The following is an 8501-nucleotide window of genomic DNA, read 5'->3' on the forward strand; positions in this document are numbered from 1 at the left end:
AGAGTTTAGATTTGCTGACCTCTGTAGTCACATAAGCCAATGCCTTAAATGTCCTATTATTTCTATTCTGGAGAACCCTGACTAACACAGAATCTTAAATCCCAGAGCGAGACTATCCTCATAACAGAAAGCATAATAACTGAGCTATTAGACGTAGAATAGTTAGGAGCAGTGATCAGACAAACTGAAGCTGGTTTAAGTGTGTGCCTCCAGTAGGTTGCCACTTCTGGAAAAAATCAGTTGTATTTTTGTCTTTATTGATCTACTTTCACTCCAAGAGCATTTGCTTCTTTTTTTTCATAACAAGTTTGAGAGATAATTCACACACCATAAAATCCAGTGGTTTCTAGTATATTCACAGTTGTGGGGTCATCACCATGGTCAGGTTTAGAACATTTTCATTATTCTGTACCATTAGCAGTCACTCCCCATCTCCTCTCCGTCTGCCAGCCCTAGGCAACCACTAACCTACTTTCTGCCCCTATAGATTTGTCTATTCTGGGCGTTTTATATAAACCATCTATATCATATGATATGTGACCTTCCATGTCTGGCTTAGTGCAAATTTCACTTAGCATAATGTTTTAAAGGTTCATCTATGTGTGGCATGTGTCAGAAAATGGAATAATATTCCATTGTATGGGTAGACCACATTTTGTTTATCCATTCCTCAGCTGATGGACATTTGGATTGTTTCTACTCTGGCTATGATGAATAATGCTACTATGAACATTCATGCACAGTTTTTGCGTGAGAGCATTAGCTTCCTAAGAGACAGTGTTTGTCTGTTTTTCCCCCTCTCGATTCTCCAGTGCCCAGAAGAGTGTGTGATTGGTAGCAGGCAGATAATAACGATGTGCTGAATGGTTGCATGGCTGGGTGGCCTTGCTGATGACATTGAATAGCCCTGAGTCTGCTTCCTTAGTTGTACAACAGAAATATAATACAATCTGAGTCCACTATCCCTAATCTACAATTTTTTGTTTGTTTGTTTGTTTGTTCTGCGGCTGCACTGCACAGTTTGTGGGATCTTAGTTCTCTGACCAGGGATCGAACCCATACCCCCTGCATTGGAAGGTGGATTCTCTACCACTGGACCACCAAGGAAGTCCTGGCTGTTTCTTAAATACCTAATTTTACACTGACCACGTGATCCAGCCATTCCCCACCTAGGCGTGTACTCAAGAGAAAGGAAAAAATGTGTCTATTCAAAGACTTATGCTGTTGCTCACAGCACTTTATTTACAGTCTCCCCAAACTGGAAACAGCTCAAATATCCGCCAACAGATGCACAGATAAACAAATTGTGGCTTCCTTTTGGCCGGAACCGCGATCTTCCAGTAATTCGCCAAAATGACCAACACAATGGGAAAGAAGAGGGGCACCCGCTACATGTCCTCTAGGCCTTTTAGAAAACGTGGAGTTGTTCCTCTGGCCACATACATGAGAATGTACAAGAAAGTTGACATTGTAGATACCAAGGGAATGGGCACTGTTCAAAAGGAATGCCCCGTAAATGTTACCATGGCAAAACTGGAAGGGTCTACCATGTTACCCAGCATTCTGTTGGCATCACTGTAAACAAACTAGTTAAGGGCAAGATTCTTGCCAAGAAAATTAATGTGCATATGGAGCATATTAAGCACTCTAAGAGCCGAGATAGCTTCCTGAAACGTGTGAAGGAAAATGATCAGAAAAAAAGGAAGCCAAAGAGAAAGGTACTTGGGTTCAACTGAAGTGCCAGCCTGCTCCACCCAGAGAAGCACACTTCGTGAGAACCAATGGAAAGGAACCTGAACTGTTGGAGCCTGTTCCTTATGAATTCATGGCATGATGGTGTAAAGAAAATAAAAGACCTGGACTGTAAAAACAACCAAACAAAAACAACCAAACAAGGACTTCTCTGGTGGCGAAGTGGTTAGGAATCCACCTGCCAATGCAGGGGACATGGGTACAAGCCCTGGTCTGGGAAGATCCCACATGCTGTGGAGCAACTAAGCCTGTGCACCACAGCTACTGAGCCTGCGCTCTAGAGCCCACCAGCCACAACTACTGAGCCTGCATCCCACAATTGCTGAAGCCTGCACGCGTAGAGCCCGTGGTCCGCAGCAAGAGAAGCTACTGCAATGAGAAGCCCACGCACCACAACGAAGAGTAGCCCCCTCTCACCACAACTAGAGAAAGACTGCGTGCAGCAATGAAGACCCAACGCAGCCAAAAATAAAATATAAATAAATAAATTTATAAAAAAACAAATTGTGATATATCCATACAACAGAACTGTCATGGAAAAGAATATATATATAATATATATATATGTATAACTGAATCACTTAGCTGTACAGCAGAAATTAACACAACATTGTAAATCAACTATACTTCAATTAAAATTTTTTAATTAAAAAAATTAAAATCAATTGATCAATCAATCAGTACAATGGAACTATAACTATAGATAAACCCAACAACATGGATGAATCTCAAAATAATGATGCTAAGTGAAAAAATCCAAACAAAAAAGAGTGCATGCTACATAATGCCATTTATATAAAATTCTAGAACATGCAAATTAATCTATAGAGACAAAAAACAGATCATTGACTGTCTGGGGATGGGGTGGATGCTAGGAAACTTCAGGGGATGTTGGATATTTTCTTGTGTCAATGGTTTCATAGGTGCATGCATATGTCAAAACTTATTGGTTGTCTTTGACATAAGCCGTAGCAATATTTTTTTGGATCTGTCTCCTAAGGCAAAGGAAATAAAAGCAAAAACAAACAAATGGGACCTAATTAAACTTAAAAGCTTTTGCATAGCAAAGGAAAGCATCAACAAAATGAAAAGACAACCTAGTGAATGGGAGAAAATATTTGCAAATGATATGACTGACAAAGGGTAAATATCCAAAATATATAAGCAGCTCATACAACTTAACATCAGAAAAACAAACAACCTAATTAAAAAATGAGCATAAGTCCTGAATAGACATTTTTCCAAAGAAGCCATACAGATGGCCAACAGGCACATGAAAAGATGATCAACATTGCCAATCACGAGAGAAATGCAAATCAAAATAACAGTGAGATATCACCTCACATCTCTCAGAATGGCTATCATCAAAAAGTTATTTGTGGGCTTCCCTGGTGGTGCAGTGGTTGAGAGTCGGCCTGCTGATGCAGCGGACACGGGTTCATGCCCCGGTCCAGGAAGATCCCACATGCCACGGAGTGGCTAGGCCCGTGAGCCATGGCCGCTGGGCCTGTGCGTCCGGAGCCTGTGCTCCTCTGCAACGGGAGAGGCCACAACAGTGAGAGACCCGTGTACCGCAAAAAAAAAAAAAAAAAAGAAAAAAAAAGTTATTTGTAAATAACAAATGTTGGCGAGGATGTGGAGAAAAGGGAACCCTTGTACACTGTTGGTGGGAACGTAAATTAGTGCAGCCACTGTGGAAAACAGTATGGAGGTTTCTCAAAAAACTAAAAACAGAGCTACCACATGACCTAGCAATTCCACTCCTGGGTATATACCCAAAGAAAACAGAAACACACTAATTTGAAAAGATATGTGCACCTCAATGTTCATAGCAGCGTTACTCATTTCGACGAAAATTCAATTAACAATCAAGGAGAAAAAAAAAGAATTTTATGTGAGCCAAATTGAGGATTATAACCCAGGAAAGAGACTCTTAGAGAGCTCTGAGAGCTAACTTGCCTGTTAGAAGCCAAAAGCACAGTCATACACATTTTCGAGACTAAGGACCATATATCAAAATGTACATACTGATAATTTTACATAAAGTTCACCAAGGATACATAGTCCAAGTAAGCATGTACAAGGCGAGAAGCAGGTCATCATGACCCCCTGCAGAGTTGGGGAAGAACACTATTCTTTTAAGAATTTACATTGCTAGTGTCAGAAGAAAGAAAAAAATTGATTTTTACGGGTGAGCAGGCACTCCCATCTTTGAGGAGCTCTGGTTAATGTGTAATGCAGATGCACACTGCACATTAGGGAGGGAGGGAGGGAAGAGGCCCAAGCAAACACAGAGAATGCTTTGTTTAATTTTTCTTGTCTTGCTTAAAATATAAATTTTATTTCATCCCTTATGCTAGCCAAGATATGGAAGCAACCTAAGTGTCCACCAACAGATGAATGGATAAAGAAGGTGTGGGATATATACATTGAAACAGTAGAATACTACTCAGCCATAAGAAAGAATAAAATATTGCCATTTATAACAAATGGATAGATGAACTTGAGGGGTATTGTGCTTAGTGAAATAAGTCACACAGAGAAAGACAAATACCACATGATATCACTTACCTGTGGAGTGTAAAAAATAAAACTAGTGAATATAACAAAAAAGAAACAGACTCACACATACAGAGAACAAACTAGTGGTTACCAGTGGGGAGAAAGAAGGGGCAAGGTAGAGGTAAGAGATTAGGAGGTGCAAACTGTTATGTATAAAATATATAAGCTACAAGGATATATTGTACAGTTCAGGGAATATAGTCAGTATTTTATAATAATTGTAAATGGAGTGTAACCTTTAAAATTGTGAATCACTGTGTTGTACACCTGAAACATATAATATGTACATCAACTATACTTCAATAAAAAAAAAAAAAAAACCTCTCATCCATTGGACTTAAAAAAAAAAAGAAATTTATGTATTTATTTATTTATTTTGGCTGCACCAGGTCTCTTAGTTGCGGCATGCGAGATCTAGTTCCCGACCAGGGATCGACCCCAAGCCCCTTGCATAAGGAGAGCAGAGTCTTACTCACCGGACCACCAGGGAAGCATTGGACATTTTTTATATGTGTGGTTTGTTGTACAACAATTATGTTTCCATCTAGCCATTTATTCGGACTCTTTTTGTCAGTCTTGCACTGGCGTGTCAGTCCTCTTGCATACAGCCCTTTGCTTGCATGACCATTGCAGGGGTTCTTGTGGGGAGTAGCCTTGAAGGCACCCAGTCAGCCCTGGTGAGAGCATAATCCTCATTTGCTCTGGGTTTACTAACTCTTGGCGGGTTTGGGGTTGCAAGGTCTTTTAGCCCTGGACCCACTTGCCTGTAAATGGAGAAGACAGCCACCAGGGGGCGTACCGTGATTTCCCTTTTTCTAGAAGGTATGAGAAGTAAGGTTTTCTGAGATTAGCAGCCTTTCCCACTAGAAACGTCTTAAATCTTAAAAAAAAAAACAAATCAAAAACAGCCAAACAAATACTCTCAAAAACTTTTGTAAAGGTCCATCTTCCATGGACCAGCAATCCCATGCCTAGGATCTGACCTAGAGAGATTCCAGTCTAGGAGAGGACATTGACCACAATCGTCACTGCAACCTTGATTGTAATAGAAAACTGCAGACAGTGGAACCGCCCTTCATTAAGGATATCAGATCTGTCCTAAAACTTTAAAGTGCTTGGACTCGCCTGGAGATTTTGTTAAAAGGCAGAGTCAGAGGGCTTCCCTTGTGGCGCAGTGGTTGAGAGTCCACCTGCCAGTGCAGGGGACACGGGTTCGTGCCCTGGTCTGGGAAGATCCCACATGTCGCGGAGCGGCTGGGCCCGTGAGCCATGGCCGCTGAGCCTGCACTTCCAGAGCCTGTGCTCCGCGACGGGAGAGGCCAAAACAGTGAGAGGCCCACGTACCACAAAAAAAAAAAAAAAAAAAAAAGAATAGGCATGTGACCCAATGTGGACCAATAAGAGTCAGGCCAAGGACCGTTAGGACTGTTGTCAAATCTGTTGGGGAATCTTCATTTCCTACTGGACTTGAACCTGAGTGGATGTTAGCTGGAGCCTCTCAGGACCATGGTGGAGAAGAAGGCTGCTTGAGAGCAAAGACAAGACCAGAAAGCACAGCCAGTGAAATCAGGGCCCGATGACATGACGTGAGACACTGGATCCCGCCAGACCTGAAGCTTGGGATATTCCAGTTGTGTGAACCAATATTTTTGCATAAGCTAGTTTGAGTTGGGTTTCTGTAGCTCACACTCAAGAGGGTGTTTAAAGATACCACTCCCCATTGCCTGCAGGAAAAAAAAATTTTTTTAACCTTTGTTTAGAAGAGCAGACAACTAGACCCAGGAAAACCTTTCTCCTGGAAAATCTACTAAACTTATGCCTAAATAAATAAATAAGTAAGTAAAAGGTAGAATTTCACACCCAAGGTCCCAGGAATCGAGGAGAGGAGAATAATCCCAACAGAGTGTGTCATATGGAATTTATCCTGCAGACAGTGGGAAGCCTTGTGAGTCAGGGTTCCGGCATGAAAGAGATATCAGAGTCTAAAGAATTTAACCAAAGATACCATATTAAAGGGACTGTTTATTGAGATTTAGGTGGGGTTAGGGGTACCAACAATGGTTGGTATAGTGGTATAGTCACTGTGGGAAACAGTTATTCCTAGACTGGAAAGAAGAAGGGAATAATGTTACATGGCTTCTGCAGAGCAGTGGTCATGGAAGAACAAAGCCACTACCAGGACCGCAGGGAGGCAGCAAGGGAGCAGGGGTAGTGTGGACAAGGGGAAGGGACAAATTACCCCGACCACTCTCCTCTACCCTCTGATCTCCTGCTGGTGCCTCCCATTGGCCAAATCTAACTGGAGGCTGGAAAGCAAAGGAGACCAGGTGATACAGCTCATTGAAGTCAGCCTCCTGGGGCACAGAGCACAACGGGAAAGGTAGAAAAGGAATCCTGGTTGGGCGATGTGGTTGAACAGTAGAGATTAACCATCTCCTTCTGGAAGTTTGTAGAGGAAGAACTGGAAAGAGATCCTCACTGTTTCCCTTTCATGTTGCAATGGTCTGTGTTTCTCCATAAGAACCCATTTACAGAAGACATACTTTTTATTTTGTTTTATTCTATTTTTAAGACACACTTTTTTTTCTATCTGAGTTCTCTGTTTTTTTTAAATTAAAGTATAGTTGATTTACAATGCTGTGTTAGTTTCAAGTATACAGCAAAATGATTCAGTTATATATATATATATACATACTTTTTCATATTCTTTTCCATTATGGTTTATCACAGGATATTGAATATGGTTTCCTGTGCTATGCATAGGACCTTGTTGTTTATCTATTTTATGTATAGTCGTGTGTGTCTGTTAATCCCAAACTCCTAACTTATCCCTCCCCCACTTTCCCCTTGGGTAACCCTAAGGTATTGTTTTATATCTGTGAGTCTGTTTATGTTTTATATATAGATTCATCTGTACCATATTTTAGATTCCACATATAAGTGATATGATATTTATGACTCATACTTTTTATTTTTAATTTAAAAAATTTTTTTTTTTTTTTGTGGTACACGGGCCTCTCACTGTTGTGGCCTCTCCCGTTGCGGAGCACAGGCTCCCGACGCGCAGGCTCAGTGGCCATGGCTCACGGACCCAGCCGCTCCACAGCATGTGGGATCTTCCCAGACCGGGGCACAAACCCGTGTCCCCTGCATCGGCAGGTGGACTCTCAACCACTGCGCCACCAGGGAAGCCCAAGACTCATACTTTTTAAAAACAACTTTGTTGAAGTATAAATGGCCTACGATAAAGGACACATATTTAAATGTACAATGGGAAGAGTTTTGACAAAGGTGTAACTGATAAAACCATTACAACAATCCAGCTAATAAACAGACCCATCACCTCCAAAATTTGCTTGTTCCCCTTTGTAATATCCCTCTGTCCTGCCATACCCACCCCCAGGCAAATGTTAATCTGTTGTCACAACAGATTCATTTACATTTTCTAGAATCTTGTGTAAACCGAATCATTCAGCATGTACTCTTTTTTTGTCTGGTTTCTTCCCCTCAGTATACTATTTTGAGATTTTAAGTATGAAAGCATGTAACAGAGAGAAGTCTCTAGAGATTGCTTTGTTCACAATCCTGTCCTGTTTGTTGCTTTTCTCAATGGATCTGATAAAGATATAGAAGGATTATATTTACATTAAAAGCCTCAAAATAACCATATTGATGTTCATGTCTTGTTAGCCAGACTGGAGGGCATTTTTTTTTTTTTTTTTTTTTTTTTTTTTTTTTGCTGCACCAAGCAGCTTGTGGGATCTTTGTTCCCCAACCAGGGATTGAACTTGCTGTGGAAGGGCAGAGTCCTAACCACTGGACCACTAGGGAAGTCCCCTGAAGGGTTTCTGAGAATGGCTTATCTTTCTTACCAGGGAGTTGCTTTGGATTACATTTCTTTCCACTCACATTTCCCCAAACAGAGGGTTGTACTATCTTCTGAGAGGGAAAGCTGGGGATGAAAATCTTTCCTGTTAGTGCCCTAAACTCTGGGGACACTAACTCACTGGGTGGTGCTGTAGGTCAGGGGGCAGCAAAAGTTTTCTGTAAAGAGCCAGATGGTAAGTATTTTAGGCTTTACAGCCCATATGGTCTCTGTCACAAGTACTCGACTCTACCACTGTAGCACAAAAGCCGTCAGAAACAATATGCAAATAAATGGGCATGACTGTGTTCCCATAAAACTT

General features: G+C 41.3%; 1 pseudogene across 1 annotated transcript; it reads left to right on the forward strand.

Moving 5' to 3' along the window:
- The first annotated feature begins 1353 nt into the window (after positions 1-1353).
- Positions 1354-1834, forward strand: LOC307062716 (large ribosomal subunit protein eL21-like; annotated as a pseudogene). Its single transcript has one exon. The product of its transcript is annotated as a large ribosomal subunit protein eL21-like (transcript).
- Positions 1835-8501: the final 6667 nt, after the last annotated feature.

The sequence above is a fragment of the Hyperoodon ampullatus genome (assembly GCF_949752795.1).
Source record: "Hyperoodon ampullatus genome assembly, chromosome: 14".
Classification (NCBI taxonomy): Eukaryota; Metazoa; Chordata; class Mammalia; order Artiodactyla; family Ziphiidae; genus Hyperoodon; species Hyperoodon ampullatus.